The 25,705-nt window shown below is 39.7% G+C and overlaps 1 pseudogene; it reads left to right on the forward strand.

Moving 5' to 3' along the window:
• Nucleotides 1-249: 249 nt before the first annotated feature.
• The window catches only part of LOC105726759 (zinc finger protein 532-like), a 28,890-nt pseudogene continuing 3,434 nt past the window's right edge, over nt 250-25,705 (forward strand).

Genomic DNA, 25,705 nt, shown 5'->3' on the forward strand with positions numbered 1-25,705 from the left:
AGCAGGAATGGCACATCCAGAGCTGTATCACAGAGCTGGGGTTTTACCTCGAGTCTGCAGCTTTAATCCTGCCTTCCTGGGATTGAAGCACTGCAATTTATTCAGTGGGAGCCACAGTCCTGGAGAGGAAATATTTTGCTATTCCAAGAAACAGGTGCTAAGAAAATTTCCTTATTTTAGTTGTCTAGCCCGGCCATATTTCATGTCACTGGGCCTTCATCCATCTATTCTCCAGAGCTTGGTTCCACCATGACTGACCCTCCAGAAGCTCTGCATGACCCCGCGCACGTCACAGCCGAGGAAAGCCAAGACTTCCCTACTGCTGCCTCTAAGTGAGCTCTCACCATGGTCACCAACCAGTCCTTTCCTTTACTGTATTCTCAAATGAATCTCACTTTCTTTCCTAAGATTTGACCCTAGATTCCACTTTCTCTGGAGCCACTTGCCTTTCTAATATTCAGAATTATCAGAATTAAACATACAACCTGCTCCCCAAGCTGCCTCCTACTTTATCCGACATCACCCCATGGGTGGCTCAACTCCGATACTGACAATGGAGCTTTCCAGGCTGTGGCCATTTTATGCCCTGAAAATTCTGTCTCAGCCTCACAGTGCTTAAAAGGTATTGTTCATAATTTTGTAAAAAATAACAACAATAATAACAATAAAAGCAAAAACCTAGAGCTGGTGATGAGCAGGGACTTGGAGTCCTTTGTGGAGACGCACAGCCTAACGAAAGCCACAGCAAGCAATTAATGGCAGCCAAGGTCTCTGGGAATTTTTTATAGCTGTAGTACCCTTGAGTGACTGCACTGGGAAATTGGTCATTCTGTGGGGATTAATGAACAATTTCTGTCAGAGTGCAAGGTGCACTCTTGAAGAAAAGAATGACAAAAAGAATTCAATTCCCAGTGGATTCCATTTAACAATCCATTTCATTCTGCATATTGAGAAGGAAATTTGGGAATATCATCATCTGCCAAGAAGAACACTCTCATTTATTTTCTCCAAAATAGGAAAAGCCAGCCAGTGACCCATGAACAGCGGATGCCCAGGCTCCAAATGACCAATCACAGCAGCCCCAGTGACACAGCGTAAAACACCCCAGGAGGGGCTGCGGGCCATGGGCCTCATTCAGGTTTGTTAGACAAACAAGCACCCGCAATGAGGCAATTAGGCTTTGTTTAAGTCAGTCACAACCGATTAATTCGAATTGTCTCTGAGTAGGTATTCCCTTAAAAAGCATAAAGATTCAGAAACAAGTGTCAGCTTTGAGAAATCTAATTATGGGCATGAATGGTATGTCACACTGGAAAACCAAAATGAAGTATTCATAATATAAAATTGTTCACTGCAAAGAAAATCTGTAATTTTGTTTATAATTAAAATATATTACCTAAAACAATTATTTTAAAAATATTCTCCACTCTTTCCAATGCTAATATATTTACCAGAGATAAAATATAATATAGTAAAATTATTTTAATTAATATTTTATAATTATATAATAATTTTATTAAATAGAAACTTGGTCTGAATTTCAAATGGATAAGATGTAATCCTTCAGTACACAAAGGAAGAAAATTCCAAATTTTTGCTAAGAATTAATTTTCTTCTTGAATGGTAATTTTCTTTTACACAAGCATTTATCCAAAGACATACCTATAAAATAGGAAACAGTAAGTATTAAGAGTGGAATTCAACCCAAGACAGATGGACAAAATCTATGAATAGGCAATTCAAGACAGAGGAAATTCAACTGATAGATATGATCCCATGAAAAGACATCTAACTGCTCCAGGAATCCAAAAAGATCAGATGAACCCATATCTTTAAAATCTTGACTGATTCCAGGACTGATGCAATTGCAGGCAAATGAACACAACCAGATTTGCTGATCAGAGGACAACCTTGGAGACTGATCTGCCAACATTCATTCAACTCAACATTGCATACGGCCTTTCACCTGCCCATATGCCTAATGGGATCTTTTTTTTTTTCCAAAGAAAAAAAAAGAGTCTCGCTCTTTCATCCAGGCTGGAGTGAAGTGGCACAATCTCTGCTCACTGCAACCTCCACCCCCAGGTTCAAGCGATTCTCCTGCCTCAGCCTCCCAAGTAGCTGGGCTTACAGGCATCTGCCACCACGCCCAGCTAGTGAGATCTTTTTCAAAGCCCCGACATGTGTATGCAGAGAGGCATGTACACACCTACGTATAGATATGTGTGAATGTGTATGTGTGCATGGTATGTATACACACACACACACACACACACACACAGAAATCAAATGTGAAATTGTTCATGAGGAAAAAATAAAAATCTAAAAACAATCTGAATGCTGAATAAATTATATGACATCTATACATATTAAGTTGTATAGTTCAGGCTATAAAAACTCAAACAACTCAAAACAGCTTAAGAATAGAAATGCGTTATCTTACAAAACAAGATTTTAAGAGCAACAAAACTCTCCCAGAAGTATGCCAGCATCTCTGCCCTCAAACTTCAGTGGTCAGAGGTGACACTGCTGGATACTAAGCCAGCGGCAGTACCTGCATAGAAAAAAAACGTCTCTCAAACCAGAGTTTGGAGGATCGAGCGGTTATGTTTATGAGCCACGCCTTTGTCTGCACGTAACATTGCTATCAGCGCAAACATATTGTCATGTCTTTAAATGAGAATTTGATACCATTTTTTGTCAGGAGAGTTTTTTCCTTCAACAAACACAAGGTTCTTTATGAAAGCCCAGCCTGGTTTGGGGACTGATGTCATGAGAGCCATCCCTGGTTTGAAAGAAGAGAGCAACAGCAATGCCAAGGAATGGTGTAACTTTCAGTCACGTCGAATTTCTTTACTATTGGTGTTTTTGAAACAAAAAAAAATCTCTATGAAGTAACTGAAAAATACATGGTGTAAACCTGAGAAGAAAGACGCTGCACACTCACCCACCTGCTGATGAGAGTGTGCAAATTTCCTCTGGAGTTTGGACTCAATGAGTCTGGAGTATTAGAACAGCCCCTCTGCTCCAGCTGGGAGCTTTGGGAGATGGAAGAGGAAGAAAAAGCAGTGGGGCAAAAACTCACTTAAAAAAAAAAAAAAAAAAAAAAAACTAAGTATATTTGAAAAATAAACTGTCAGAAATTTGTGATCAACATTTTGCCTGAATATGGTCATGGATTTCTTAATTCCGATTTTTCTATATATTAATAATGTAATTCATAACTTGAGTCATCATTTTAGACAAAAAAACTTTTCCCTCTCTCGAAACCTTATAAGTGAACATGACTTCCCACAGAACCAGAGGGATGCTGTGAGCTGCCTCCACGCTTCTCCCCGCCAGCAGGTGGTGAGGTTTTCTCAGATACTGACCACGTTCTGCCCCACCTCCCTGCCCAGACATACTGGGTTCACTCTCAGTTCCTTATGTTTTTGCATCAAATTAAATTAACCGGTTGGATGCTGACAGGCCACAAATCAATAGTAGACAGAAATCCTTGAAAGATTCATGGGCGAGTTCTCTCTCGGGAGGGCGTTCCTGAGGATGCACAAGCTTGCCTGCCAGGATACGTGGAGATGCGTTTGTTCTGGTCTCCGATTTCCACCGCCCCAACCCCGCTCCCTGTGTGACTTCTTCAGATGTTAGCCATGCTCACTAATTCAGGCTCAAAAGACAATGGAGGGAGGGCATCTGAATAATGTGATTTACCAACAGGGATGACGGAGAAAGGAAGAGACTGTGATCAATTCAAGCTTTACGCTGATCAAATATCCAAACACGAACACACAAACTAGAGTGACAATTGTGTCAGCAAACTCTCTCTCAGGTCACCCAGCAGTTCTCCCTACACCCTCTAAAATTTCACACAGGATAGAGGAACCCAATATGAATTAAAGTGTCCTTGACTCAGACAAGTAGGCAAATAAAAGCCACTGTCCACCACATCCCATGAAGGTTCGTATTTGTGTGTCTGTGGGAACAGATACTACTGAACCAACCTCATTAATGAATTCCTGCCTGTGGGAGCCACACAAAGTGAGGCATGCCTGTATTCTCTCTTTCTTGTTCACTTCCATCTAATTTGTAGTTCTATCCTGTGTGCGTTTGTGTGTTTCTCATACCACTTTGCCTGCAGTTTCTCTTTTAATTTAAATCGTTTTTATTTTTATTTTAGGAAAAACGACTTTTTAAGCCATCTCTAGTGATTCGTTATTTTCTATTGTATTCCCCTCACTTTTACATTTGCTCTGCTCCCCTCTGTGATTTGAAATTATTCAATTGTTTATTTTCTTTAAATGAAGTCTATTAATTCATAATTTTAAACATTTGTATTTAAAACTAAGAACTTTCCTTTGCTATTTAGATGCATAGTGCATTTGTTACTGTTCAACACAATGAATTTCACTTTTTATTCAATTTAATTTTTAAAATTATTTAGAATTATAGTCACAATAAAAATTCTATTTATTTATAATAGATATAAATTTAAATATAAATAGATACATGTCAGTCTATATCTATATCTACAATAGACATAAACCATGTTCCACAGAAAAACAATGACTAAATAAAAGCATAATGAAGGATATTTTTAAAAGTACCTGAATGTCACCACTCTGAAGTGACTATCTTCTGTGTTGACAATTATCCTTCATATACCACATTCCCATGTTCTTATGCACATGCGCTCATGTACATGTGTGCACACAGAGGCAAATGGAATCATAAGCATTAGGGTTTTTCATAATGATAAGGTTGGTTTTCAAATGTGTGACTTGGGGGACAGAATAGCATCTCACGTTTTATCTCTAATTGCATTGTCCCGCTGTCAGCGATGATGGCCTTTATTATATAAATCTCTTGCATTTATTGAGAATTCTTTTGTGACCCACTTATGAATTTTTTGATCTTCTATTGATTAATGAATATATGTATTATTTGTTGTTTGCAAGTGTGTGTATACAATCAATATTAGTTGTATTATTTAAATCATCTACAGTTTCATCACTTTTTGTCACCCTCATCTATCAATAAGCCTTAGTAATTACTCCCACTCTGATTACTGAGTTTTCAACTTGTACATGCAATTCTGTTGTGTTACGTCATATAGCTCACAAGACTACAAAGTTAGGCACATACAAGGTTGTAATTGCAGTAAGTTACTGACAGATTATTGCTTTCATCATCTATTACATGCATAACTTTTCCTAAAAATATACTTCATTCCGTAACATAGCTATATTAATTTTGTTTCAGCCGATATTTTTCCGTATGCATTTTCCTAAGATTTTATCCTCAACCTTTAAGTGTAATTGTGTTCTAAGCATGTCTTACAAATTGCCTGTAGAAGGATTTTTTCAATACCAAGTCTCTGTCTTTTAAGAAGTGCATTTTATCTGTTTTCAGTTACTGTGGTTACTGATGAATTTCTACCACCGTATTCTGTGTTCTCCATGCACTGTTTTTAATTTTTCTACTGTATTTCTTCTTTTCTGCCTCTGTTAGGTAAATCATTATCAACCCGTATTTTTTGTCCACCTCCCTTAAAGTATTATATTCCATTCTATTATTTTAGTGGTTACCTTTTTTCCAACTTGCATTTTTTTGCATTTTCTAACAAAATATAGTCGATTTTCATACACTCTCACCAAACAAAAACTTACATGAACCCACTATTTTCCTACAAAATCCCACGCCCAAATTTCACATTACTATTATCTAATATGTATTTTCAATCCATCTTGCTTTAAAATTATGAAAAAATACCTATGACATTTTCACAGCAACACAATTTTACTCATGTTGACCCAACAGGAAGAAGTGGAGGCAGCATGAATGTCAGTGAACAGTTGATACGGGGCAAGCTTGAGGACCGCACCCAGGAGCACGGACTCAAGCTGCCTAAATCTACGCTCGGATTCGCGCAGTTACAAACAGACTTTTGAAGGCAAAAGGGAACAGGGAATGGAGTGATGCAATGGTCTGTCAGGAATCTAACTGGTTTACGGGAATGGTGCTAACTAGTGATCGCCTACACATTGTTAGTCCACAGGATATGGGTCATAATGTCCAGCACGGTATTATTAGGTTAATTCATAGCAACCTGTAGCAAAAGCAGGCAGTTTTGAAAGGCACGCACAGCTCAAGGGAAGAAGAAGCAGGGCCTGGCTCCTGCCTCATTTTAAAGTCTCTCTGGGGCTGATAATGAAAAGGACTCGCATTCCTCACATAAAACTTCTTTTCTCGTGTATTTAGTTGCTATTGCTTCCTTCTGACGCTTCTTCCCGTCTAGGTGTGCTCGTCTTCTTGCTGGAGCGTATCCTCTAGTTGTTCTTTTTTATTAGCAAGGACATTTAATGTGTCTGAAAATGCTGTTCATGTTGCCCTCACTTTGAATGACAGTCAGCTGGTACAGCATTGCCAGTCTGTTCTTAACTCACTGAAGACAGTCCACAGTCTTCCACCACCAGCTGTCCTGTGGGTGGTAATGGGGAGGTCGCTTTGTTTTTATTCCTTTGTAGGTTATCTGGGGTTCTTTCTCTCTTACTCTCTTTCTCTCTCCGATTCTCTGTCTCTCTCGCTCTGTCTCTCCGTTTTCACGATTCTTTTTGTCCTTACTATTGTTACTGTAGGATTCTTAGCTACGTTTGTCTTTATTCATCCTGCTTAGGATTCAAAATGCCTTCTCAGTGTGAGGATGTGTGAAATTTATCCACTGTTACCCCTTTAATTTTTCTGGGGTTCTGCACCAATATTCACATTAGTCCTAGAACAAACTGCTGACTCACCCGCACAGTTGGCCTCCCTCCAAATTAAGCATGTGGTGAAATTCTAACATTTTATTTAGTCACCTTTAATTGCTCTACTTCGGGATGGGTGGGGGCAGGCACAGTGGGAGCCATCACACAGCTGTGCTGAGCTCTGCCCCTTCACTGAGCCTCCCAGCTCAAAATGTCTGAGGAAGGCTGAATGTCTGATTGCTGCTAGTGAACGTGCTTGCTGTTTTCTACTTGTATTTTCTGTGGTATTGGGACAATCATTCTAAGGTTTAGCTTCTCTCCATCACCTTCAACTTGAATTCTCCTGTGTTACTTTTATAGTTTAAAGAAAAAAGTAAGTATGTCCTGTCTCCAGTTCCTGCTGACTTCCTGGAGGGAGAGCTGCCATAACCCATTATCTTTGAATGTTTCCCTACTGACCCTACTACAGGACCCATATAGGTCAGAAACTTGGAGAATGTGATTATCCAACTGGTGGCATTCCTAGAACTGGACACACCTGGATTCCTGCCTGGGTCAGCGATGGGCGAGGCGGAGGACAAAGGTGGGCACCTGGCTCCTGTGCACAGGAATGTGCGAACTGAAAACCTGCCCAGAAAGAAGAGGGCGGGCTCCCTGCACCACTCACTCCAAGGCCTTTCTCTTGAAAACCCTAAGCGGCAGGTCAGTTCCGGTCATATGAGTCTCTTCCCCACAGGAAGCAAAAAGAGGTTGGCATGATTTATGTCACTTGATATATAACTCAACAGTGACTTCTGGCTCCTGTCAAGCTGTGCTGGGTCCAGTGATGTGATTTAAAATGCGTCTGGGCAGCATAAGGAGAGGCCCACTTAGGGTGTGACTGTCTTCATCAGAAATGGAAGGCAAATCACTTTATATTGAAAAGATACATGAGCGTTCATAGCATGTTTGATTCACTGCGAAGGCAGTGTATAAACGCACACACACACACCACATTCTCTAGGAAATTTGAGTCTAGTCAGGAGTTTCATGGCTCAGAAATGGACTGGAATAATTTCTTCTGCTAAGTTGTATGAGTTATACTTCAAGTAGTGTTCCCTGACTCTCGTCTTCTCTACATGCTAAGTGCAAAAAGAAAAATTTTAATCAATGTTTCTTCAAGTTATTTCCCCAAACAGAAAGGCACTGAGTGATTGGCATTAACATCCCATCACCATAATCCATTATATTAGAATACAACTAACTTTATCTTTTTATTGGAGAGTTTTAGCAGGAAATGTACCTTTTCAGAAGTCAGAAGGTCTGAGCTCCTCATCCTATCTCTAGGCTATAGTTTTCTTATCAGAAAATGGGGTCTTTGGACTGAGAGACTCCTCTGGCTCCCCTGTCGCTATGCTCCAAGAGTCTGCTGATGTGCTCTTGTGGACATCAAGCGATCAGTCAGTTCTCATTTCCACTGTCCAAGATGTTGAAATGGAAATCCCCTCATTATGGAAAACGCCATCTCCCTGTTGACTGTGGGTGTCTCCTGTTTCTTTAACAGCTGAAAACAATAATTGCAACAAGGCATGCTCCCCTCATGGGTGCAGACAATGCTCCATGCACAGTAAGGACAAGCGATATAAAAAGGCACCCTCCACGTAATGGCAGCATGCTCCTTCTTCCCTGTATTCAGCACTTGTGTTATAATTACAGTATTTTCAGCTGTGTTCTAAGAGCCGTGGGAGGTACAGAGATGCCGTGACATGCTCCATGTCCTCCCCTTAATTTGGGTGTCTAGACGGCACGGTTTGCCTAGGACAGTCCCAGACTCCACCTGCTACTCGGAAGCACTTATCAATAGCACTCTCGCTCCCCCCCAAAAGGGTCTCCATTCGGACAATCACTTAGATTGGTGCCTTACCTTGAAGAAACTGACAGTCTAGGATGGGAGCCAACAGACCTATGAGAATGATTCTGATACAAAGCCTGGAGCACAAACTGCTCCAGGAGAATGGAGGGTGGCGCTGGGCATGCAGGGAAGGAAGATGTTTCCAGCTCAGGAGGCGAGCAGGAAGGTTTTGTGGCCTGCAGATGGTGGACCCTAAGGATATCCACAGCGGAAAGAAGGCCATTCAGCAGAGGCAGGGATGGAATCAAGTGTGAGTTCCAAGGTCCAGCTCGGCTTAAGTTACACGAGGAAATGTGACCTGTAGCTGTGGCGAGGTGTGGACCATTCTCCATGCCGAGTCAGAGACTGGGGTGGAAGCAGCTGGGACCCATGAAACTCCTCTGTGCCTCACTCTCCTCTCCCAACAAGTGGGAACAATAGCTGTCCCCATGCCTCTGTGGGTCCTTATGAGGAAATAAAGCAAACAACATGCTTAAAGCAGAACCGATGGCAGCTGTGAGTTTAGAGAGACATTTCTCAGGCACCTGGTGCCTGGGGGCTGGTAGGCAAGAATATGAGAAAAGTGGCTCTGCCAGAAAAAAAGAGAAATGAGCAAAGAAGCAGGCAGCTGTCTCTACATTTTTAGGTGTCACATAAACTATCCATGTTATCAGTGCTTCCAGAAACCTGGCATACTGTAGGTACCAAGTAAATGCAAATGGGATTGAATACCACCATTATAATATACAAATCTAAACCAATAGTGTGGTGTGGGATTTCGGAGCCGAAAGAACCTGAGAGTCAGGGAAACCCAGGCTCAGGAAGGTTGCCCAAGGCTCTCAACACTGGAGGGTGTCAGAGGCAACCCCATTCCCTGAGGTCTTCACCACAGCACACAGGCTTATTTGACTTTCAAGTATGTAAAGTCATATGATTTCATAAGCCTTTTTTTTTTCCTTTTTTGGAGAAGAATAATTCAATTGCCCTGTATCCCAATCTTCCTAGAGTTCTGACACTTCGATTTTCGCAACATTTATCTTAGACTCAAAGAGTTGTGTAGCATTAAATATGTGTGTGATTACCACGAATTGCAATTAACTTTGTTTTGCAAACTCCCAGCCTCCTTTGGGATAATTCAAGGCATGGCAGGGGTTAGGAATCATTTCTCTAGCCCTCCACTAATTCTCCCAGAACGCGTGGCATGCATGAGGATGCAGCTGAAGTCATGTTAGCATCCGGATCTGGGCATCGCATAAAACCCTGCCCAGGGTTTGTGAATGATCCTGTGTGTGTGCATTCAGCTGAAGGAGGCAGGAATGGTGCAGAAGCCCATGTCAGAGCTGCAGAGCGGGGGTGGGAGGTGAGGGATGCCCGCTCAAGTCAGGGAGACAGAAAGACGGATGATGAAAGGGATGTGGGATGGGATGATTTTAGCCTCAGGGCATAGGCAGAAAGCGCCAATTTCTCACCAAGATTGTATCATTTATCCCTGAATTGAAGATTTTCACTAAACATACCAAAAAGGAGAGGCAGGAATTATCCGATTTTAATAAATAATTATTGAGCACCTTCTCCGTGCCAGACACTGTCTTCAGTGCTGGGGTGGAGAGCATTATTGGGGGAAATAGAAAGATAAATAAGTCATATTCCATATCCTACAGGAGGCTCTGCTGTTCACATGTATAATTCAAGTCAGATGTGCTAAGTCTAAAAGAGGAGGAAATGTTTATCCCCGACTGAGCTATGTGAAGGAGAACAAGGCATCTCATCTGGATCCTGAAGAAAAGAAGATTCAACTCATAGCTGGGCGAGGACAGCAGAGACTTTGCTGACACAAAGAGCAGCAGAAACAGAGGCGAGAATCCAGGAGAGGGAGGGCGGGTTCCCAGGACAATTGGTGACCTGGTTAGTGGGGCAGAAGCTTGTGAAAGGGTGTAGTGAGGGACAAACTCACCAAGCAGGGCTTGCCTCTGACTCCCCTGCCACAGCCACAGGCACACTCAACACACAAATCCACACTCACACACACACATACACACACGCAAATGCACACTCACACTTTCACACAAATGAACTCACACACCCTCATATATCACACGTGTACACATTCACAAATGCACACTCACACACGAATGCACACTTACACATACACATACTTGCAAATGCACAATCACACATACACACATGCACACTCAAGCACACAAATGAACTCACATGTGCATTCACAAATGCATACACACAAATGCACTTACACATACAAATGCACATTCACACATACACACACTCACAAATGCACACTCACATGCACTCAAATGAATTCACATGATGAAAGGTATGTGGGATGATTTTAGCCTCAGGGCAGAAGGCAGAAAGCACCAATTTCTCACCAAAATTGTATCATTTATCCCTGAATTGAAAATTTTCACTAAATTTTCATTTCATATATCACACGTGCACAGACTCACAAATACATATTCACACACAAATGCACTTATACACACAAATGCACATTCACACATACAAATGCACTCACATGCACTCGAACTCATCCCCACTCATATCACATGTGCACACCATCACAAATGCACACAGTTGCACATGTGCACACATACCCTTCCACCTGCATACATGAGAATGCCCACATGCATACACAAATATATACATAGATGTGCACACATGCACATATACTTACACACTCACATACTGATTCTTACACATGCACACACTCCCATACTTGCACACTCTCACATGCTCTCACACACTCTCACATGCTCACATGCACATACACACTCACACACTCACGTGCACACACACTCACACGCTCACATGTGCACACACAGTCTCACATGCACATGCACACACACATGCTCACACAAACACATGCTGTCACACACGCACACACCTTCTACAGCGGGGAGAGCTACAGCATCCTGAGGAGTAAGGCTCATCCCCCTCCCTTGTCAGCATCAGCAAGCTGGTAATATAGGCTGGGGCAGAGAAAGCAAGATTTCTGTGAGGATAATAAGGGAATGCTGGCTGACAAGAGTTGAAATGAAAATCTTAGGCAGTCCTGGGCAGGAGGTTAATCCTCACAGTGCTAGATGTGCCCACTTCGTAGAGACCTAAAGGGAAGCAAACAGCAACCAGCATGACAAAGCCCTGCCACACATCTTTTCCACCCCAAGTGGTGAGACCTCAGAACTCACCACTCCCTCCTCAGCACTGAGTACCTGCTCACAGCTTGCAAAGAAACTGTGAGTGATGGGGAACATGAGGAGAAGTAATGACACTGAGGCAGGAACACATGGCCAAGACAGAGAGCCCTCTGGGGTCCAGGCTGCACGGCTCCCTGCTTCTGAGCGTCACCTGGGCTATGGGACGCAACTTTTCCATATTCTTCCTCCTTTGCCATGTGACCCTGTATGGCTGGGACCTACACTGGAGGGCTCTTGTGAATGTTATGGCTGCTGATGCTACTAAAGTCCTAGATGATTGAATGGAGGTACATTCACTAAGGAAATTTAGTGTGTGTTTTAAACTCCTCCTACTTTCCTCCACCTCCCAGACGAAACAGATCCAGGTAAGTATAACACCCATTTCCATACATTCAAGAAGAGAATACACAAACCATGAAAATGCAAATGATTTCAGGCAAGTAGATATTGGAAAAAGAGAAACATAAGAAAGGAAAAATGTAAGCTAATCTCATATGTAAATGCAAAAGGCTGAATAAAATATTGCCAAACTAAATGTGAAAGTATAATAAAAGATATCAAATAAGGTTTATATCAATAATGCAGGGATGGTGCACATTATAAAGATATTATTATAATTTACCACATTAAGCTATTAAAGGAGAAAACACTTGTAATCATCTTAACATATGCAGAACAAATGGATAAAATTCAAAACCCATTAGTTATTTTTTTATTTTTTATTTATTTATTTATTTTTGAGACGGAGTTTCGCTCTTGTTACCCAGGCTGGAGTGCAATGGTGCGATCTCGGCTCACCGCAACCTCCGCCTCCTGGGTTCAGGCAATTCTCCTGCCTCAGCCTCCTGAGTAGCTGGGATTACAGGCACGCGCCACCATGCCCAGCTAATTTTTTGTATTTTCAGTAGAGACAGGGTTTCACCATGTTGACCGGGATGGTCTCGATCTCTTGACCTCATGATCCACCCGCCTCGGCCTCCCAAAGTGCTGGGATTACAGGCGTGAGCCACCGCGCCCAGCCCCCATTAGTTATTTTTTAACTTTGAGAGAGAGAGAGAGAGAGAGAGAAAGGGAGAGACTTTCCATACTTGGAGAAAGGATAGCAATTAATAAGCCAGAACAAACAAATTTAATGTTGAAACTTTGAAGTCAGGAAGAAGTTAATGCCTGCACATCTTTTTCTTACATAGAATTAGCCTTATATAGATGGTTCTAGCCATCTCAATAACTAAAAAAAAAAAAAAAAAAAGATAATTGAAAAAGAATAAAATTCAATTGTCATTATGTATAAATATATGGTTATCAAACTAGAAAATGTCTTAAATTTCCAGTTACCATATTAGAACTATAGAAAAGTTCAGCAGGGTCACTGGCTGCAAGGTCAATATAGAAAAATCAGTTATACAAGCCAGCCAGAAACATAGAAAAGTATAATTTTTAAAGACACTATTTAGTTCTCAAAAAAATGATTTGGACTTCTAAAAAGGACCCAGAACCCAAATTGAAGAGAGTCCCATTGACTGAATTTGAGTAATTTAAACATCAAAATAATAAAAGAATGGATTGTAATTATTTAAATCAATTTTTTTAAAAAAAGAATCTATTAATCTATCCTGATACTAAAATTACCTGAAGAGAAGGTCTTCAGGATAAATAAATGCTGACTGATCAATGAGAAAAAAAGTAATGAAAATAGAGGTCATCAAGATGGCTGGCTAGAGGCACCCGGCACTCACCTCCTTCACAAAGAAGGACCAAAACTACAAATGGGTAACCACATGTCAAACAGAGGATCTAAAGGAGAACACTGGAATTCATCAAGGGAATGGCAAAGACCTTCTAAGGCACAGAAACTCAAGAAGACAGCACAGAGAGGGAAGAAACACAGCTGGCTGGGACCTGCGATCAACTCACAGCTAACCAGGAATCCCTATTGTGGGGAAAATATAAGCAAGGGGTCCAAACAGCCCTCATTTCCACCACAGACACCTGCAATGCTGCTACAGGAGAGCCCCTCAGCCTTCACAAGCCCTGAACCCAGTATAGGAAGGTCCCAGGAGTCCATGCTACTGCATTGTCCTAGAAAGGGAATCCACACTGGGAACCCCCTTCCCGCAGGCCTGCAGGACCCAGACAGCTGCAGTAGGGTGCCATTTTGAGAGCAGAGCCACCACCAGAGTCATCCTGCCCCGGGGGTTAGTAACCCCTGCATCTCCACATCCCTGAGGCCCAGCTGACATTCCCTCACCTCCACCCAGAGGGCGACAACATTGCAACCACCAGCTGAACTCAGTGGCACAACCCTGGTGTTGGGTCTCTGGCACTGAAGTCCACACAGCACCCTACACTGAAGGGAATAAGTGGCCCAGCACATCAGGAGACTGCTCCCAGGACAAATAAAAAGCCAAAACATGTGCTTTCCAGAGCCTGAGATTCACCTTCCTGGGTCTGCAGTTGCCAATAGCAACTCTGCCTCTCTAACAGTGAGGTCACCACACACCTGTGCATGCCACCCAGGAATATGAGTACCAACCTGCTTTGGCCCCACTGCTGCCACCACCAGTGCCTGCATGTGCCATTCAGGGACCTAAGGACTGGCCCACCTGATGTCCCTGTCCCCAGAAAAAATGCTCCACAGAAAGAAATGTACAAACAAATGCAGCCTAAGACACTGATGAACTCACAGATGCTGCTGACATTAATTAGAGCCAAAGAAATCTTATGGAGATACCACCACTGCATTCACCCAGGACCAAAACCACAGCACTCTACCCAACCAACTGTATAGACAGATCTACAAGAAAAAGTCTTTCCCTACAAAATCTATTCCACAAAACTTGATTAATCAACTGTTACACTAGATGCATCTAGATGCACTAGATTAATGTAAGGACAAAGAAACAAAAAGCAAGGAAACATGACACCTCCAAGGAGCACAATAATTCTCCAGTAACATGCACCAAAGAAAAGAAAATGTATAAAACGCCTGAAAAGGAATTCAAAACAATGATTTTAAGGAAACTCAGTGAGATAAAACACAGGTATACAATACAAAGAAATCAGGAAAACAATTCATGAAATGAAAAAAATTCAAAAACAAAGAGATAGATATCATAGAAAGAATAAAACAAATCTTGGAACTGAAGAGTTTAATGAAGTAAATTAAAAATATAGTGAGAGCTTCAACAGTAAACTACATCAAGCAAAAGAAAAACGTTCTGAATTTGAAGGTAAATAATTTATCTTTTGAATGATCCAGTAAGACAATAAAAAATAATTACAAATTTTAAAAGGATGAAGAAAGCCTACATGACATATGAGATACTGTAAAGTAAACTAATATTCACATTGTGGGAGTTACAATATTCTAACAAATGGGAAACAGCAAAGAAAAACTGTATCATGAAATAATATTTCCCAAGTATTGGGAGAGATCAAGATATCTAAACATAGGAAACTCAAAGAAATCCAAATATGTTTATCCCCCTCAATAAAGTCCTCTTCAAAGCACACACAGTCAAACTGTCAAAAGTCAAATACTGAGAAAAAATTGTAAAACCAGCAAGAGAAAAGCTTCCAGTCACATATAAGGGAATTCTCACCAAACTAACATTAGGTTTTTTTGTTTTTGTTTTTGTTTTTGAGATGGAGTCTCACTCTGTTTCCCAGGCTCAAGTGCAGTGGTGCAATCTGGGCTCACTGCAACCTCCACCTCCTAGGTTCAAGTGATACTTGTGCCTCAGCCTCCGAAGTAGTTAGGATTACAGGCACACACCAGTATGCCTGGGTAATTTTTGTATTTTTTTTTAAGTAGAGACAGGGTTTCATCACATTGGCCAGGCTGGCCTTGAACTCCTGACCTCAAGGGATCCAACTGCCTCAGCCTCCCAAAGTGCTGGGATTACAGGCATGGGCCACCATGCCCAGCCACATTAGACATTTTTAGCAGAAATTTCATATGCCAGGAGAAAATGGGATGACATATTCAAAGTGTTGAAAGAAAGCAACTCCTAACCAAGAATACTAAACCCAGAAAACCTAACCTTCAGAAATGAATGAGAAACAAAGTCTTTCCCAGACAAACAAAAACTGGGGAAAATCATCACCACTAGACCATCCCTACAAGAAATCTTTAAGAATATCCCACACCTGGAAGCAAAACAATATCGATTATCATAAAAAAAACATGAAAGTATAAAACTCACTGGTAAATCAGATACACAAATGAGAAAGAGAAAGGAATCAAACAATATCACTACAAAAAAAATCAAACCAAAAAGATAAAAAATAAGAGCAAAAGAAAGGAACAAAGTGTATAAAAAACACTTAGAAAACAATTTAAAAAACAACAGGAGTAAGTCCTCATAACAATAACAGTCCTGAATGTACAGAGTTCATATTTCCCAATTAAAAGATGTATACTGGATAAATGGACAAAAATAATATCCTACTATATGCTCCCCACAGGAAAGTCACATTACCTGTAAAGACAAATATTGACTGAAAGTGAAAAGATAGAAAAAGGTATTCCGTGCAAATGGAAGCCAAATGTGTGCAGCAGCAGCTATACATATTTCTTACAAAATATACAGTAGTAAAAAAAAAAAAAAAGTCATTATGTAATGGCAAAGGCATCAATTCAATAAGAAAATACACACATTGGAGCTAAAAAGAGAGGTAGACACCAACACTTCGCTGGGGGACATCAACACCCAATTTTAGCATTGGACAGATCATCCAGGTAGAAAACTAGCAAAGAAACTTTGGACTTGAACAGTATTGTAGACTTAATGGATCTAGCAGATATTTACAGAATATTTTATCCAACAGCTGCAAAATACACATTTTTCTCATTGGCCCATGGAACAGTCTTGAGGATAGACCATATTCTAGATCACAAAACAAATCTCAAAAAATTTTTAAATAAAAATCATATCAATTATCTTCTCAAGCCACATTTGAATAAAACTAGAAATAACTGAAAAAGAGGAACTTTGGAAACTATATAGTTACATGGAAATTGACATGTATTTTTCAATTGACAGGTTACTAACTAACCAAATGGTATATGAAGAAACTAAGAAGGAAATTAAAAAATGTCTTGAAACAAACAAAAATAAAAATGCAATACACCAAAACCTTTGATATACAAACAAAAGCAGTACTAACTGGGAAATTTATAATGATAGCACCTACCTCATAAAAGTAGAAAGATTTTTAAATAAATAACCAAACAATGCATCTCAAGAAATTGGAAAAGCAAAAACAAACAAAACCCTAAAAGAGTAGAAGAAAAAAATAATAATGATCAGAGAAGAACTAAACAAAACAGATACAAAACTACCCACAAAAGATTAATGAAATAAAAAAGGTTTTTTAAAAACCTAGAGGAAATGGATAAGTTCCTGAACATATATAACCTACCAAGATTAAGCAAGAAGAAACAGAAAACCCAAACAGACCAATAATAGTAGACATGGAATCAGTAATTTAAAAAAAAAAAAAAAAAACTTCCCCAACAAAGAAAAGCCCAGAACTAGATGGCTTTACTGTTGAATTCTACCAAACATATAAAGAAGAACTAACATTAATTCTTCTCAAACTACTCCAAAAAAAATGAAGAGGAGGAAATTTTTTTCTAACTCATTCTATGAAGCCAGCATACCAAAACTAGGCAAGGACACAACAAAAAAGAAAACTATAGGGCAATATCTCTAATAAACATAGATTCAAAAATCCTCCAAAAAATACTAATAAACCAACTCCAACAGCACATCAAAAAATGATACACCATGATCAAGTGGGATTTATCCCAGTGATGCAAGGATGGTTCAACATACACACATCAAGACATGTGATACATCATTCAATAGAATGAAGAACAAAAACCATATGATCATCTCAATAGATTTAGTAAAAATAATTTAATAAAATTCAACATCCCTTCATGATAAAATCTCTCAACAAATTAGGTATAAAAGGAACATACCTCAACACAATAAAAGTCATATATGACAAATCCACAGTTTACATCATACTGAACAGTGAAAAGCTTAAAGCTTTTTCTTGTGGGGATCCAAGAAGACTGAATAGGAACAGCTCTGGAGTGCAGTTCCCAGTGAGAACAACACAGAGAGTGAGTGATCACTGCATTTCCAAATGCTTTTACTGCCTGCAGACCAGGAGATTCCCAGGCTGAAAAACGCCACGAGTTTCTAACACAGCTGTTTCAGCTGGTGCTGCGGGTCTCCACACAAAAACTCACACAAATCTGGGTGGCCATTTAAACTGGTGCCTGGAATGCCTGGGATACAGAGCCATCCATTCAACTGAAAAAAAGGGGGGCTGAAACAGGGAGCCAGGTGATCTGGCTCAGCGGGTCCCACCCCTACAAAGACCAGCAATCTGAAACACTCTGGAATGAGAGTTTCACAGCAAGCACAGCTGGACCCGGGACAATCCAGCTTAGTGGGAAGAAGGGCATCAGCCATTACCAAGGCAGTCCACCATTACTGAGGCAGTCCGCCATTACTAAGGCAGACCACCATTACCAAGGCAGTTCTAAGTGTACCTCTGTAAACAAAACTGCAAGAAAGTTCATGCTGCAGCTGGGAAGAGCCCACGGAAGCTCAGCAATGTCTCTTCTGGCAGACTGTAACTAGACTAACTCTTTGCTGGGCAGGGAATCTCTGAAAAAAGGCAGCAGCATGTCAGGAACTTATAAATAAAGCCCCACCTTCCCAGGACAGAGCACCTTGGAAAAAGGTGATTATGAGTTCTGCTGCAGCAGACTTAAATGTACCTGCCCAGCAGCTCTGAATGAAACAAGAAAGCTCCTAGCTCAGCACTTGAGCTCCTGTAAGGGACAGACTGTCTCCTCAAGCAGCTCCTGACTCCTGTATATCCAAAGAGACATCTCATAAAGGAGAGCTCAGGCTGACATCTGGCGGGTACCCTTCTGGGATGAAGATAACATGAGAAGAAACTGGCAGCAACCCTTACTGTTCCGCAGCCACCACAGGTGATTCCCCAGACAAGCAAGCTCTGGAGTGGACCTCCAGCAGTCCTACAGCAGAGGGGCCTGTTAGAAGGAAAACTAAAAACTAAAAATCAGAAAGAAATAATTTCAACATCAACAAAAAGGACATTCACTCAGAGACCTCATCCAAAAGTCACCAACTACAAAGACCACAGACAGATAAATCCACAAAGATGGGAAGAAGCCAGTGCAAAAAGGATGAAAACACCCCAAACCAGAATGTCTCTTCTCCTCCAGTGGATCACAACTCCTCATCAGCAAGGGAACAAAGCTGACTAGAGAATGAGTCTAATGAATTGACAGAAACAGGCTTCAGAAGGTGGGTAATAGCAAACTTCTCTGACCTAAAAGAACATGTTCTAACCCAATGCAAAGAAACTAAGAACCTTGAAAAAAGGTTAGAAGAATGCTAATGAGAATAAGCAGCTTAGAGAAGAATATAAATGACTTGATGGAGCTGAAAAACACAACACGAGAACTTCATGAAGCACACACAAGTTTCAATAGCTGAATCGACCAAGCAGGAGAAAGGATATCAGAGATTGAATATCAACTCAATGAAATAAAAAGAGAAGTCAAGATTAGAGAAAAAAGAGTAAAAATAAATGAACAAAGCCTCCAAGAAATATGTGATTATGTGAAAAGACCTAATCTATGTTTGATAGGTGTACCTGAATGTGACAGAGAGAATGAATCCAAGCTGGAAAACACTCTTCAGGATATTATCCAGGAGAACTTTTTCAACCTAGCAAGGCAGGCAATATTCAAGTCCAGGAAATACAGAGAACACCACAAAGATATTCTTCAAGAAGAGCAACCCCAAGGCACATAACTGTCAGATTCACCAAGGTTGAAATGAAGGAAGTAATGCAAAGGGCAGCCAGAGAGAAAGGTGAGGTTACCCACAAAGGGAAGCCCATCAAACTCACAGTGGATCTCTCTACAGAAACCCTATAAGGCAGAAGAGAGTGAGGGCTGATATTCAACATCCTTAAAGAAAAGAACTTTCAACCTAGAATTTCATATCCAGCCAAACTAAGCTTCATAAGCAAAGGAGAAATAAAATCCTTTACAAACAAGCAACTGCTGAGAGATTTCATCACCACCAGGCCAGCCTTACAAGAGCTCCTGAAAGAAGCACTAAATATAGAAAGGAACAAACAGTACCAGCCACTCTAAAAATGTACCAAATGGTAAAGATCATTGACAAAATGAAGAAACTGCATCAACTAATGGGCAAAACAACCAGCTAGCATCAAAATGTCAGGATCAAACTCACACATAACAATATTAACCTTAAATGTAAATGGGCTAAATGCCCCAATCAAAAGACACAGACTGGCAAATTGTATAAAAAGTCAAAACCCATCGGTGTGCTGGATTCAGGAAACCCATCTCACATGCAACGACACACCTAGGCTCAAAATAAAGGGATGGAGGAAGATTTACCAAGCAAATGGAGAGCAAAGAAAAGCAGGAGTTGCAATCCTAGTCTCTGATAAAATAGACTTTAAACCAACAAAAATCAAAAGAGAAAAAGAAGGGCATTACACAATGGCAAAAGGATCAATACAACAAGAAGAGCTAACCATCCTAAATATGTACACACCCAATACAGGAGCACCCAGATACATAAAGCAAGTTCTTAATGACCTACAAAGAGACTTAGACTCCCACACAATAATTGTAAGGAGACTTTAAAACTCCACTGTCAATATTAGATCAATGATACAGAAAATTAACAAGGATATCCAGGACTTGAACTCAGATCTGGACCAAGCAAACCTAATAGATATCTACAGAACTCTCCACCCCAAATCAACAGAATATACACTCTTCTCAGCACCACATCGCACCTACTCTAAAATTGACCACATAATTGGAAGTAAATTACTCCTCAGCAAATGCAAAAGAATGGAAATCATAACAAACAATCTCTCAGACTACGGTGCAATCAAATTAGAACTCAGGATTAAGAAACACTCAGAACCACACTACTTTATGAAAAGTGAACAACTGGCTCTTGAATGTTGACTGGATAAACAATGAAATGAAGGCAGAGATAAACATGTTCTTCGAAACCAAGAGAATGAAGACACAACATACCAGAATCTCTGGGACACACTTAAAGCAGTGTCTAGAGGGAAATTTATAGCAATAAATGCCCACATGAGAAGCAAGAAGAGATCTAAAATCAACACCCTATAATCAAAATTGAAAGAGCTAGAGGAGCAAGATCAATAAAACTCAAAAGCTAGCAGAAAACAAGAAATAACTAAGATCAGAGCAGAACTGAAGGAGATAGAGACACAAAATACACTTCAAAAAAAATCAATAAATCCAGGAGCTGGTTTTTTGAAAAGATCAACAAAATAGACAGACCGTTATCCAGATTAATAAAAAAGAAAGGCGAGAAGAATCAAATAGATGCAATAAAAAATGATAAAGGGGATATCACTACTAATTCCACAGAAATACAAACTACCATCAGAGATGACTACAAACAACTCTATGCACATAAACCAGTAAACCTGGAAGAAATGGATAAATTCCTGGACACTTGCAACCTCCCAAGACTAAACCAGGAAAAAGTTGAAACCCTGAATAGACTAATAACAAGAGCCATAGTTGAGGCAGCAATTAATAGACTACCAACCAAGAAAAGCCCAGGTCCAGATAGGTTTACAGCCAAATTCCAGCAGACATACAAAAAGGAGCTGGTACCATTCCTTCTGAAACTGTTCCAAACAATCCAAAAAGCGGGCATCCTTCCCAAATCCTTTCATGAGACCAACATCATCCTGATACCAAAACCCAGCAGAGACTCAACAAAAAAAAGAAAACTTCAGGCCAATATCCATGATGAACATAGACGCAAAAATCTCCAGTAAAATACTGGCAAACCAACTGCAACAGCATATCAAAAAACTTATCCATCACGATCAAGTAGGCTTCATCCCAGGGATGCAAGGCTGGTTCAACATACACAATTCTATAAATGTAATCCCCACTTAAACAGAACCAAAGACAAAAACCACAAGATTATCTCAATAGATGCAGAGAAGGCTTTCAACAAAATTCAACAGCCCCTTATGCTAAAAACTCTCAATAAACTAGGTATCAGTGAAATATATCACAAAATAATAAAAGTTATCTATGACAAACCCATAGCCAATATCATACTGAATGGGCAAAAACTGGAAGCATTCCCTTTGAAATATGGCACTAGACATGGATACCCTCTCTCACCACTCCTATTCAATATAGTATTGGAAGTTCTAGCCAGAGCAGTCAGTCAAGAAAAAGAAATAAAGGGTATTCAATTAGGAAAAGAGGAAGTCAAATTGTCTCTATTTGCAGATGATGTGATTGTATATTTAGAAGACCCCATCATCTCAGCCCAAATCTCCTTAAACTGATAAGCAACTTCAGCAAAGTCTCAGGATGCAAAATCAATGTGCAGAAGTCACAAGCATTCCTATACACCAACAACATACTAAAAGAGAGCCAAATCAAGAGTGAACTCCCATTCACAATTGCTACAAAGAGAATAAAATACCTAGGGATACAACTTAAAAAGGATATAAAGGACCTCTTCAAGGAGAACTACGAACCACTGCTCAAGGAAATAAAAAAGGACACAAACAGATGGAAAAACACTCCATGTTCATGATTAGGAACAATCAATATCATGAAAATAGCCATACTGCCCAAAATAATTTATAGATTCAACGCTATCCCCATCAAGCTTCCTATGACCCTTTTCACAGAACTGGAAAAAAAAACACCAAAAACTTCATATGGAACCAAGCCCACATAGCCAAGACAATCCTAAGCAAAAAGAACAAAGCTGGAGGCATCATGCTACCTGACTTCAAACTATACTACAAGACTACAGTAATCAAAACAGCATGGTACTGGTACCAAAACAAAGATACAGACAATGGAACAGAACAGAGGCCTTGGAGGCAATGCCACACATCTACAACCATCTGATCTTTGACAAACCTGACAAAAACAAGCAATGGGGAAAGGATTCCATGTTTAATAAATGGTGTTGGGATAAGTGGCTAGCCATGTGCAGAAAAAAGAATCTGGACCCCTTCCTGACACTTTATACTAAAATTAACTCCAGATGGATTAAAGATAAGACCTAACACCATAAACATAAGATTAAACATAAGACCTAACACCATAAAAACTCTAGAAGAAAACCTAGGCAAAACCATTCAAGACATAGGCATAGGCAAGGACGTCATGACTAAAACACCAAAAGCATTGGCAACACAAGCCAAGATAGACAAATGAGATCTAATTAAAATCCAGAGCTCTGTACACCAAAACAAACAATCATTAGAGTGAACCGGCAACCAACAGAATGGGAAAAAATTTTTGCAATCTACCCATCTGACAAAGGACTTACATCAAAAATCTACAAAGAACTAAAACAGTTTTACAAGAAAAAAACGAACAAACCTATTCAAAAGTGGGTGAAGGACATGAACAGACACTTTTTAAAAGAAGATATATATGAGGCCAACAAATATATGAAAAAATGGTCATCATCACTAGTCATTAGAAAAATGCAAATCAAAACCTTATTGAGATACCATCTCATGCCAGTTAGAATGGCGATCATTAAAAAAAATCTGGAGACAACAGATGCTGGAGAGGATGTAGAGAAATAGAAACACTTTTATACTGTTGATGGTAGTGTAAATTAGTTCAACCATTGTGGAAGACAGTGTGGCGATTCCTCAAGGACCTAGAAATAGAAATTCCATTTGACCCAGCAATCCCATTACTGGGTATATATCCAAAGGATTATAAATCATTCTATTATAAAGACACATGCACAGGTATGTTCATTGCGGCACTGTTTACAATAGCAAAGACCTGGAACCAACCCAAATGCCCATCAGTGACAAACTGGACAAGGAAAACGTGGCACATATACACCATGGAATACTATGCAGCCATAAAAAAACAATGAGTTTGTGTCCTTTATAGGGACATGTATGAATCTGGAAACTGTCATTCTCAGCAAACTGATACTAGAACAGAAAATCAAACACTGCATGTTCTCACTCATAGGCAGGTGTTGAACCATGAGAACACATTGACACAGGGAGAGGTGCATCAGACACTGGGGTCTGTTGGCGGGGGACTAGAGGAGGGACAGCAGGTGGGTAGGGAGGTTGGGGAGGGATAACATGGGAAGAAATGCCAGATATAGGTGATGGGGGGATGGAGGCAGCAAACCACATTGCCCTTTATGTATATATGCAAAAATCCTGCATGAGCTGCACATGTACCCCAGAACCTAAAGTACAATACACACACACATACACACACACACACACACACACCATTCTTATTCAGCGTAGTACTGGAAACACATGCAAGAGCAATTAGATGAGAGAAAGAAAATAAGATCATCGAAATTGGAAAAGAACAAGTTGATTTGTTTGTCTTCGTAGAATACATGATCTTATATGTAGAAAGACCTAATGACCCCACCAAAAAATTCCTAGAATGGAAAAATGAGTTCAATAAAGTTGCAGGAAACAAAATCAACCTACAAAAACATTAGCATTTGTATATATCACTAATGAACTATCTGAAAAACAAATAGACTTCAATACCATTTACAATAGTTACAAAATAAAATAGGAATAAATTTAACCGAGGAATGAAAAATCTATACTGATGAAATAAACTAAAGACACACCAAAATTGGAAAGACATCCTCTTCCCATGCATTGAAACAATTAATACTTGAAAGAATCAAAATAATTAATTGCAAGAATTAATTAAATTTACCATAGTACCCAAAACAGTCTATATATTCAATACAATTCTTATGAAAATAACAATCACATTCTTCACAGAAATAAAAAAAAAAATCTTTAAATTGCATGGGACCACAAAAGATCATATATAGGCAAAGCAATACTGAGCAAAAAGAAAAAGTTGGGAAAATTATACTCTCTAACTTTAAGATATACTACAAAGCTATACTAATCAAAACAGCATGGTACTGATATAAAAGCAGACACATAGATGAATGAAACAGAATAGAGAATCCAGAAATAAATTTATATATTTATAGCCAACTGATTTGCAACAAAGGTGCCAAAAGCATACAGTGAGGAAAGAATTCCCTTTCAATAGATGGTTCTGGGGAAACTGGATAGCCATTTGAAGACAAAGAAAACTAGACCCCTATCTCTCACCATATAGAAAAATCAACTCAAAATGGATTAAAGCTTTAAATGTAAGTTCCAAAACTATTAACTACTAGAAGTAAACATAAAAGAAATGCTTCAGGACATTGGTCTAGGCAAAGGTTTTATGGGTAATACTTCAAAAGCACAGGCAACAAAAAACAAAAATATTAGGTTGGTGCAAAAGTAATTGCAGTTTTTGCCACTTAAAAATAAATGGCAAAGGTAAACTAAATGGCAGTAACTGCAATTACTTTTGCACCAACGTAATAGATACATGGGACTGTGTCACAATAAAAAGCTTCTGCACAGCAAAGGAACCAATCAACAGAGTGAAGAGACAACCAACAGAATGGAGGAGAATGTTTGCTAACTATTCATCTGAGAAGGGACTAATTTCCAGAATATGCAAAGAACTCCAGCAACTTAATAGCAAAAAAAGGACATTTTGTTAATTAAAATAAGCCAGGCATAGAAATGGGCAAAGAATCTGAATAAAGATTTCTCAAAAAAGACATACAAATGGCCAAGAAGTATGTGAAAAAATGTTCAACATCACTAATCATCAGGAAAATGCAAATCACAGTCACAATCAGATACCATCTCACTCCACT

This window comes from Aotus nancymaae, unplaced genomic scaffold (assembly GCF_030222135.1).
Source record: "Aotus nancymaae isolate 86718 unplaced genomic scaffold, 86718_ANA_hifiasm-v0.15.2.pri h1tg000057l, whole genome shotgun sequence".
NCBI classification, from domain to species: domain Eukaryota; kingdom Metazoa; phylum Chordata; class Mammalia; order Primates; family Aotidae; genus Aotus; species Aotus nancymaae.